Source organism: Tupaia chinensis, unplaced genomic scaffold (assembly GCF_000334495.1).
Source record: "Tupaia chinensis unplaced genomic scaffold, TupChi_1.0 Scaffold000709_1, whole genome shotgun sequence".
Taxonomy (NCBI): Eukaryota; Metazoa; Chordata; class Mammalia; order Scandentia; family Tupaiidae; genus Tupaia; species Tupaia belangeri.
This window is the reverse complement of record NW_006160232.1, coordinates 1,178,832-1,190,391: the sequence shown is the minus strand read 5'-3', so window position 1 is coordinate 1,190,391 and position 11,560 is coordinate 1,178,832.

Below are 11,560 nucleotides of genomic sequence, written 5' to 3'. Positions count from 1 at the left end.
TTTGTCATTCTGATGATTGTCTCATGAATGTTCACATCATGTATTGGTATGAGAATGATGTTTCTGCCATTTTGAGAATTACGTTTTATTATTATTATTTATTCATTTATTTATTTTAATTTGACTGGAGAGAGAGACACAGAGAGAGGGAAGGTGAGAAAGCAAGCCGCCAGGTCCAGGACTTGAACTGTGGTCGGCCATGTGGGAGTATCCAGTGCTTTAACCAGCACGCCACCTGCTGGTCCCCGAGAATTACGTTTTGACACACCCTTTTGTGGGGTTATTGATGGTTTGTAAATAAACATGGATCACCAGCTGACTCTTATCTCTTATTCTTACCAATATCATCCTCACTGGGGAAGGGTATGGGTTCGGCAGACCTGCTGCCACTGTGCCCTCGACATCTTCACTCACCCGTTGTCCTGACTCACATAGGCTCTGCTCAACTCTCCAGGAACCGAACCTTTCTCGGAACCTCACTGGCGCGTTCTCCTTCAGAGCACCCTTCCACCAAAGATCCACTTCTCTTCATCTCCCTTTCTTTTCTTTTCTTTCTTCTTCTTTTTTTTTTTTGAATCATTTAATTTTATTTATTCATTCATTTATTTTAATTTGACCAGAGAGAAAGAGAAGAGAATTTTTCCAACCCATCAGGTTGGGTACTAAAATGGAGGTCAGCCATGTGGGAGTGTCCAGCAACTTAACCACCACACCACCTGCTGGTCCCTCTTCATCTTCCTTTCAGTCTTCAGCTGGTACAAGGAGGTGGATGGGGATGACAAACAAACAGATGGGGGTTAGCCATAAATAATATTGAGATCCAAGCATCCCAAATCTTTTTATGAAGATCCTAGAAGGCGCAGGAATGTGAATCATTTCAGAGTAGAAGAGAAACATTTGATGCTTCTTTATAGATGTTCTAAATTGCTTCAATCATTTATTTATCTAAGGGCATTGTAAATTACTCTTTCAAAGACTACAGTGTTATAAATGTGCTTTGTAGAAATTTTCAAACAGTTCAATTATAAACTAAAAGTTGTTGCAGATGGGGCCAACGGGTGGCGTGGTGATTAAAACACTGGACTCCCACATGGCTGACTGCAGTTCGCATCCCAGACCTAGCAGCTTGCTTTCTCACTCCCCTTGCTTTTGCTCTCACTCTTGCTCTCTGTCTCTCTCTGGTGCGTGCACGTGCCCTATAGCTAATTTTTTTTTTTTGGAGAGGTTTTTGCTATAGGGCTCATGCACTCGCCAGACAGACAGAGAGAGACAGAGAGACAGAAAGCGAGAAATCACCCCCCAGGGGGGATGGCCACGCCGCAATCCCTTCTCCTCCATTCTCCTTTTGGGATCTTGGGCATGCACGCACATGTACCCAGCATGAGTTTAAGCCACCGGGTCCAGGACTCGAACTGCAGTCGACTACATGGGAGTCCAGCAACATAGCCATTACGCTAACTGCTGGTCCTCCTATAGCTAATTTTTAAAAATGGCAATAACAAGAAATAAAATTAAGTAAATACTTTTTTTAAAAAAAGTTATGGCAGACACACTGCTATTAATAATTCTAAGTGTATCATTCCAGACTCTCTCCTCTATTTATACAATCTTACATGCCTCGCCCACATACACACAGCATTTTTACTTTTCCATAATTTCTTTTCTTACTTAATAAAGTATCATGAGCATTGTTCCATGTCCCTAGCAGGTGGCTCTAACAGCTGTATAGTGTTCTATTGGATGGATGTATTACAGACATTTTTTTTTTTTTTAAGAGTTTTTTGCCTTATGGCACATGTACTTACTGGAGAGAGAAAGAGAGAAAGACAGAGACAGTGAGAGGGAAAGCGAGAAATCACTCCACAGCGGGGTTGACCACGGAGCAATCCCGTCTCCACTCTCCTCCTGGGATCTTGGGCGCGCATGGTTATGCACCCAGTGTTATCTTCAAGCCACGAGGTCTGGGACTTGAGCCACAGTTGGCCATGGGAGACTCCAGCGATGTAACCGCTGGCCCTTCTTTTTTCTTTAAATGCATCTATCGATTTATTCCGTGAGTGCTAGAGACAGAGAGAGACACAGAGATAGAGACAGGCTTCTTACTAGGGTCCTGATGCTGCAGTCCACTCCGGCCGTCAGCTAACCCTAGGTCATGGGCAAATATGTGCCCACTTCACCCAGGGAATTCTCCAGACATGAACTAGGCACCTTCTTGTATAAACACTTTCTTTGATCTCACACTGGGAGACATTTGAGCTGATGTGCAAACTGCATCCTAGTTCCAGAAGGTTCCTTCTTACTTGCCCACATTTTTTTTTTTTTTGGAGAGCTTTTTGCTATAGGGCATGTGCGCTTTCCAGAAAGACAGAGAGAGACAGAGAGACAGAAAGAGAGAAATCACCCCCCAGGGGGGATGGTCACATCACAATCCCTTCTCCTCCATTCTCCTCTCGGGATCTTGGGCACGCACACACACGCGCCCAGCGTGAGTTTAAGCCACTGGGTCTGGGACTTGAACCACGGTCGACTACATGGGAGTTCAGTGACATAGCCATTACGCTAACTACTGGTCCCTTTACTTGCCCACTTTTAAACATCTCCTTCAGCAGCTTACCTGGCTTCTTTTCTCAGCCTCCTTTCAGTTTCTGACCTTTGTCTCCAGCTCTGCTGCCACCTCTTTTGGATAGAGAGCCCAGGTTTGAACTGTTTACTCAGCTGTGAATCTAGTTCCCTTCCGACTGTGATCTGCTTTTTCTTTTTTTAATTTTATTTATTCATTCATTTTATTTTAATTTGATAAGAGAGAGACAGAGAGATAAAGAGAGGGAAAGTGAGAAAGCAAGCCACTAGGCCCAGGACTTGAACCGTGGTCAACCCTATAGAAGTCCAGCACTTTAACCACTATGCCACCTGCTGGCCTCAAATTAATTAATTCTTAGAGAAAAAAAAAAATCGCTCTTCAGGGATTATAATATGAAGACCCTGTTGGGAGTACCTGTCTCTGTATCTCTCTCTTTGTTCCTCTTTCTCTCATGGAAGAAGTCAACAAACTTAAAAATTATCTCAACGGGAGCTTGGGCACGCATGCACACGCACCCGGCGTGAGTTTAAGCCACCGGGTCCGAGACTTGAACTGCGGTCGACTACATGGGAGTCCAGCGACATAGCCATTACGATAACTGCTGGTCCCATGACCTGCTATTTTTGCTTCCATGTACCGAGGGTGAAATTGAGTGCCCTGGTTCCAGGAAAGCCGTCTAACCTGGTTCATACACATGTGTCTGTGCCTGCTAGTGATCAGGGAGCCTACACTCTAGCCCTGCCCACCTGGGGCCTGAAGCCACCATGGTCACTTACCAGTCAGAGACTTTGCTTTGCTTTATCCTCTAAAATGTTTTTTTTCCTACAAACCATGTACATACCTCATCATCCAGATATGCCTGCCACTGATCATCACGTTTTTTCAGATAGAATGGCTGTGCGTCCCCCGATTCCAGCACCCTGCGTGATTAGACGTGGGGTGGAAAAGGGAAAGGGCGTGGGCCTTGGGCCTCTCGTACTCCTGCTTCTCCACTTGTCAACTGTCCAAGGCAACAGAATCTCTCCGGGGTGTCATCATTTCAAATACGCGTGGGGTTGCCCTGCCTATCTAGTGGGTCATTTTCAAATGAGTAAGATGGGTGTCAAAGGCACCAAAAAGGTGTTCAAAACTCTTACTAGCAACTTTTTGGAGGTGATAACAAATTTCCCTCAGTTTCCCAGAAAAAGTCACCACTGTTTTTCACAGAATGGTTATAGGCTGTTTTTTTCTTTTCTTTTCTTTTTCTTTCTTTAAAGAATTATTTATTTAACTTTATTTAGTCATTCATTTAGTTTTAATTTGCCAAAAAGAGATAGAGAGAGAGAGAGAGAGAAAGTGAAAAAGAAAGCCATCAGGTCTAAGAACTGAACCATGGTCTGCAATGTGGGAGTGTCCAGTGCCTTAACCATTATGCCACCTGCTGGTCCCACCATACCACCCGCTGGTCTCAAGTTTTTATTTTCACAAATGGAGTTTTTGTGAAGGACAGATTGGGTGAGGCTGTTTCTTTGAATTTATTTATTTTTCTTTTTTTTAAGAATTATTTGTGGGCTAGCAGGTGGTATGGTGGTTGAGATGCTGAACTCCTACATGGCCAACCGTGGTTCAAGTCCCAGACCTGGTGGGTTGCTTTCTCTTTCTCACTTGCCCTGTGTGTGTGTGTGTGTGTGTGTGTGTGTCTGGTCAAATTTTTTAAAAAGGAATAAATATATAAAATAAATAATTCTTTTTAAAAATAAGAATTCTTTGTTTGGAACCAGCAGATGGCATAGTGGTTACGTCATTGGACTCCCATACAGTCGACCATGGTACTAATCCCAGACCTGGTGGCTTGAAACCCACGCCAGGGTGTGCATGTGTGTGCCTGAGATCCTGGGAGGAAAATGTAGGAGAAAGGAGTGCGTGTGGCCATCCCGCTGGGGGTGATTTCTCACTTTCCCTCTCACCGTGTCTGTTTCTCTGTCTCTCCTACAAGTGCACGTGCCCTAAGGCAAAAACCTCTCAAAAAAAAAAAAGGAAAAGAATTGTTTAACTATATTTATTATTATTTTTTAATTTGACCAGAGGGAGACAGATTGAGAGAGAGAGGGAAAGTGAGAAAACAAGTCACCAAGTCTGGGACTTGAACCGCGGTCAGGCATGTGGGAGTCTAGTGCCTTAACCACTATACCACCTGCCAACCCCATGAAGTTGTGTTTTTTTTGGGGGGGAGAGGTTTTTGCTATAGGGCGTGTGCGTTCACCAGAAAGACAGAAAGTGACAGAGAGATAGAAAGTGAGAAATCACTGCCCAGGGGGCATGGCCACGCCGCAATCCCTTCTCCTCCAGTCTCTCGGGATCTCACGCACACACGCACACACGCCCAGCATGAGTTTAAGCCACCAGATCTGGGACTCGAACCGCAGTCGACTACATGGGAGTTCAGCGACATAGCCATTATGCTAACTGCTGGTCCCTCTTTTCTTTTCTTTTCTTTTTTTTTAAAGAGAGATTTTTGCTATAAGGTGTGTGCACTGGCTGGAGAGACAGAAAGTAAGAAATCACCCCTGACGGGGGATGGCCACTCCACAATCCCTTCTCCATTCTCTTCTCAGGATTTTGGGAACGCATACAATGCCCCCGGTGTGAGTTTCAAGTCGCTGGATCCAGGACTGTTGTTGACTACATGGGAGTCCAGCACCTTAACCACTACACTACCTGCCGGCCCTGAGCTGATTTCTTAAATCTCTGTGTGCGTGGACACACACACACACACACACACACACGCACACACATATCCTGTTGGTTTTGTTTCTCTGGAGAACCCTGACTAATACAGATTTAAATTAATGCCCCATATCATGTGTTGCCTTGACATCTGGTGAAAGCAGGAGGAACTTGAATGACCCAACTGCATGTTCTCCTCCCTTGGTTCTCCTCCCTTGGGTAAGGTCTCCTAGCCAAGCAACCCTCCTAATCAAGAGTACCAGACACAGTTCCTGCTTATCTGTGAGGAGTGAGTTTCAATTCCCTGCCAGCCTGCAGGATTATACAAACAAGCCAATCACAGCCTCCCGTGGGAACCAGGAGTCTCCCCATCCTGTCCATACTGCAAAGCCTGCACTGCAACAGCCTCTGCCATTCACTCTGTTCCTGAGTGCAGCCTCTGTGTGGCCCAACAAGGCATGTGATGTCCTCCTCCCTCAGAATGAAAGTATTTGTGGCTAATAACCTCCTGTTGATCTCATGGGTCCACTGTTAGGTATCGTGTGTTAGGCCCTGCTCCTACCCACCAGGTACCTAACCAACTAATGGGAATCCCTCGCTTTCCAACAGGATGAACAGAGGTGGTTGAAACAAAAGTGTCTGAGGCCAGCCCTGTGGCTTGGTGGTTAAGGGAGCTGTATCCTTCAGGGCCTACCATGTGGTTTGTTTCCCATCCCTGGTGGTTAGAGAAACACAAATCCCAACAGGGTGGAAAAATGAGAAGGGATTGTGGCATGACTATGCCCCATTGGGAAATACCTTCTCCCTGTCCTTCTCTCTGGCAAGTTCATGTACCCTCTGGCAAATTAATTTCCTTCATGAGAACAAGAGACATGAGAACAAGAGAGAGAAAGAGCGAAGGGTTTATGCCTCGATCCCCACCAGGCTTCCTAGCCAACCTGGACCATGGCGTGCTTTGATTGGGGGACCAAACCTGTGATCTTCTGTGTGGACCCAGCATCACCAAAGTGGTGCGTTATTGCTGCCCTACTGAGCCAACTCAGAACAAGTCACTGCTAGTCTTACCCAATTTGGTATTGCTAACAGAAATACCCAAGACTGGGTAATTTATAAAGAAAACAGAGGTTTATTTGTAAAACTAAAAGACTGGTGGCTGGGAAGTTCAAAGATACAAACAAATGGCAGAGGGTAGAACTTTATTTTTTTAATAATTATTTTAAATTATATTTATTATTATTAACTTTTCATTTGCTATAGGATATGCATGCTCACCAGAAAGAGAGACTGAAAGAGAGAGAGAGAAAGCAAAAAAACAAGCTACCAAGTATGGGACTCAAATCACAGTTGCCCGCATGGGAGTCCAGTGCCTCAACCACCATGCCATTTTCTGACCCCCTGGAAGGCAGACTTCCAGCAGAGCAGTGTGGTCTATATCCATGGGTTTCTCTGCCTCATTCCCTCTCCTTATATTGACCAGAACTCAATCATAACGACTTTTTCACATCCACAAGCCCCATCCTGAATCACCATGAAAAGAGTAAGTTTTCAGGGCTAGCAGGTGGCATAGTGATGGGAGAGTTGGACTCCCAGGTGGCTGACCATGGTTTACGTTCTGGACCTGACAGCTTGCTTTCTTACTTTCCCTTTCTGTCTCTCTCTGGTCAAATAAAAAATAATAATGATGGGACCAGCAAATGGTGTACGTCTGGACTCCCACAGAGTTGACCATGGTTTGAATCACGGACCTGGCGGCTTAACACTCATGTGTGCATGCGTACCCAAGATCCCGAGAGGGGAATGGAGGAGAAGGGATTGTGGTGTGGTCATCCCCTGCCCCCCACCACGGGGAGTGATTTCTCACTTTCTTTCTCGCTGTCTCTCCAGTGAGCACATGCACCCTATAGCAGAAAATAAACTCAAAAAAAATTAATAAATGAATGAAAAAAAAAGAATATGCTCTCCTCCTGTCATGGCATCTAAACTCATTTGTTTTTGGTCTTTTACTTTTAGGTTTATAATTTAGATGAAACTTATTTTTTGGGAGGTGATATGGTATAAAATTTGGGGGCACAGCTTCATTAAAAAAATTTTGCCTAAGGCCATGAACACTCACCAGAAAGAGAAGAGAAAGCACCTCATGGGGTATGTCACGCTGTAATATGTTCTCCTACATCTCTTCCTCCTTTCAGGATTTTAGGCCTGCACATACACGCCTGACATGTTTTTCAAGTTGCTGGGTCTGAGACTTGAACCGTGCAAATCGCCATGTAAGATCAATTGCCTTAACCACCACACCACAGGCTGGTCCTTCACTTTTATTTTTTAGAAAATAATTATTTTATTTAACTTTATTTATTTACATTTGACCAGAGAGAGAGAGAGAAAGTGAGAAAGCAAGCTGCCCAGCCCGGGATTTGAACCACAGTCAACCATGTAGGAGTCCAGTGCCGTTAACCACCATGTCACCTGCTGGCCCTGCCCTTTTTGTTTTAGATATTTATTTATTTAATTGCATTTGTTATTGTGATGATTATTAGTATTTTAATTTGACCAGAGAGAAACAGACAGGGTGAGAGGGAATGAGAGATCAAGCCACAGGTCTGGGATTTGAACCATAGTCAGCCATGTGAGAGTCCAGCACCATGCCACCATACCACCTTTCGTCCTCCCTTCATTTAAAAAAAAAAAATGTGGATATGAGATTGTGACAGCACCATTGGTTAGATCTGAAAACCAAGTCCTTTCACTTTGTCTTTCTACAGGAAGGTAGCGCTATTATTGGTCCTTGCATTTCCCTGTATATTTAGAATCAAATTGTCAGGTTCCACAAAGTAAAACAAACAAACAAAAATGTTGGGGTTTTCTTTTATTTTTCTCTTTCTTTCATTTCTCTCTCTCTCTCTCTCTCTTTCTCTCTTTCTTTCTTAAAAAAAAAAAAAATTATTGGAGCAAGCAGGTGGTGTGGTGGTTAGGTTGTTGGACTTCCATGTGGCCAACCACAGTTCAAGTCTTGGACCTGGCGGCTTGCTTTCTCATTTTCCCTTTCTCTCTCTGGCCAAATTAAGTAATAACAGCAATAAATAAAATTAAACAATTATTTTTAAAAAGAACTAATTTAATTTAATTTATTATTATTATTTTAATTTGCTATAGGGCACATGTGCTCAGCAGAAAGAGACAGAGAGAAAAAGCAAACCACCAGGTCCAGGTCCAGGTCTCAAACCTCAGTTGGCCATGTGGGAGTCCAGTGCCTTAACCACCACACCACCTGCTGGCCCTTTCTTTTCTTTCTTTTTAACAGAGTCCTGCTGTGTTGCACTCCTGCCTCAGTCTCCTAAGTATCTGGAACTCCAGGTGTTCACCATCATGCCTGCTGCCATTATACTTTACTTGCCGGAAGGTGCATATGCTTGTGAGAGAGAGAGAGAGAGAGAGAGAGAAATCACCCCCATATGAGGTGTGATCAACTGCAATCTTTTCTCCTCCATCTTTGCATCCTGTTTAGATTTTGGGCACACATGCACACATGCCTGGTGAATTTTGCAAGCCACCAGGGCCAGGATTTGAACCATAATTGACTAGGTGGGATCCAACTTCTTTACCCATGAGACTAGATGGCCAGACTATGTTGTCATTTTTGACTGGTATTATTTTATATCTATAGATACTTTGGGAAGAAAACTGATAATTTTATAATAATAAATTATAGTCCACAAATATGTTATAACTTTCTAATTATTTAGGTCTCCTTTTATGTTTCTTAAGGTAGTTGTATAGGGAGCCAGGAGGAGGTATAGTGGTTGGAGTAGTGGACTCCCACATGGCCAACTGCGGCTGGACCCATCAGCTTGGAAATCACGCCCGGCATGTGTGTGTGTGCGTGTCCAAAATACCGAGAGGAGAAGGGAGGAGAAGGAATTGTGGTGTGGCCATCCCCACCTGGGAAGGCTGATTTCTCACTTTTCCTCTCACTGAATCTGTCTCTTCTTTCTGGGGAGTGCACACCCCTATGACAAAAAAAAACCTAACAACAAATAAATAGTCATTTAGTTTCTCTGTAGATTTATTCTATTTACTTTTGTCCATTTTATTCCTTGATACTTGATATTTTTTATGCTACTAAACACAGTTTAGGGCTAACCCTGTAGTATAGTGGTTAAGCCCTGAACTTTGGACACCTTATCCCACAAGGCTGACCGTGGTTTGAGTCTCGGCACTGGCATTTGGGAAAACACACTGGGCATGTGTGTGTGCATGCCAAAAATCCTGATGGAATACAGAAATGGAGGAAAAGGGGACTGCATTTTGACCACATCCCATTGAAGCGTGCTTTCTTTCTCTCTCTAGTGAATGCATGTGCTCTCTGGCAATTAAACACACACACACACACACACACACACACACACACACACACAGTTTATGTTTTAGTTCAATCTGTGTCATTTAAAAACAATTTTTAGGGGCCAGAAGGTGGAATACTGGTTAAGGTGTTGGACTCCCACATGGCCAACCGAGTTTAAGTCCTGGACCCAGCAGCCTAAAAAACATGTCAGGCATGTGTACATGCCCCAGATCCCAAGAGGAGAATAGAGAAGGAATATGTGGGTGGCCATTACTCCTGGAAGGTTATTTCTCATTTTCTCTCTCTCTGTCTCTTGGGCAAGCATACAAGTCCTATAGCAAAAATCTCTCTAAAAAAAATTAATAAATAAGAAAAAATAAAAGTACACCTAGTTTCCTCTTTCTCCTGTCTATTTAACAAGGCCTAGTTTCATTGTTGACCTAGACCTCTTTGGTATTTACCTTTCAGCTCCAGGTTCCTTGAATTTGTTTGGGTTTAGATCCTCAGCCTGAATCCTAGTGGGAACGTTATGCTCACCCACCTCGCGAGCAGTAGAAGATGGTAGAGAACTGGTTAGCCTCACACCCGGAGGGGCTAGGAAAGATTGCTTTCTCTCCCCTACATCTAGGCCATCAGCAGACTTTTCAGTAATATCTTCAGAATACATCCTGAATACACTCACTTCCATCTCTGAGGCCACAACCCCCATCTAGCCACATTTGTCTTTCCTAGACCACTGAGTGACCTCCTACTTGGCTTCTATGCCTCCACCCTGCCCTTCCATCCAGTCTTCATGCCGCAGACAAAATTATAAAAATGAAAATGGTTTTTTTAATTGAAGCCATTCTGACGTGAAGGCACTTACCAGGCTTTCTCTTCGCACTTCTAATAAAATCTCAACTCTCTATTCTGACCTATGAGACTGGCTCCAAGCTGACCTCCATTTCCCTGTCCAACCTCTATTACTCAACTCCCTGTTCCAAGTAGCTCCTGGCCTTCTGGAAATTTCTAGAATGTGCCTTTGTGTTCTTGTGCCAAGAATGCTCTTTCACTAACTTTCTGCATGGCCGATTCATCCTTACATTTGGGATCTTTAACTATCTCTCCTCAGAGAGGTCTTTCTGACCACCCTCTCTGTGATTCTCTCACCAGTGGGCCCCTTCAGTTTTCCTCATCCCATTTATCCCAAGAGGGACAATCATTTTGTTTGCTCTTTGATTGATTATTATTTGTTTTCTCCACTAGATTGAACCACGTGGGAGCCGAGACCCAGTCTATTTTGTCCACATTGAATCCCTAGTACATTTTACTGAGTTCACCATTTAGAGGCTATGTCATAAAAGTTTGTTGAGTAAATGAATATACGTTGCCAAACTAGAAGAGAAAAGTTCTGAGGGCAAGGGCCAGAACAAGTTGTTGAAAATCTCGAGTGGTTGTGTGTTATAGTTAATAATGATGGTGTTTATGTCTCAGAGAGATATGGGTGAATTATTTGGGAACCAGCTCAGCACCAAAGTTCCTCATTGCTCACCTACTTAGAGGCAACCTGAGAGGTCTGTTAGCCTAACAATTCCATCTTTCTGAACCATCTCTATCTGTTCGAATCCATTGTGTTCCTAATGACAGAAACACCTGAATCCAAGTGATTTATAAAGAATGGAAGCCTAGCACAGTTTATGTTTTAGTTCAATCTGTGTCATTTAAAAACAATTTTTAGGGGCCAGAAGGTGGAATACTGGTTAAGGTGTTGGACTCCCACATGGCCAACCGAGTTTAAGTCCTGGACCCAGCAGCCTAAAAAACATGTCAGGCATGTGTACATGCCCCAGATCCCAAGAGGAGAATAGAGAAGGAATATGTGGGTGGCCATTACTCCTGGAAGGTTATTTCTCATTTTCTCTCTCTCTGTCTCTTGGGCAAGCATACAAGTC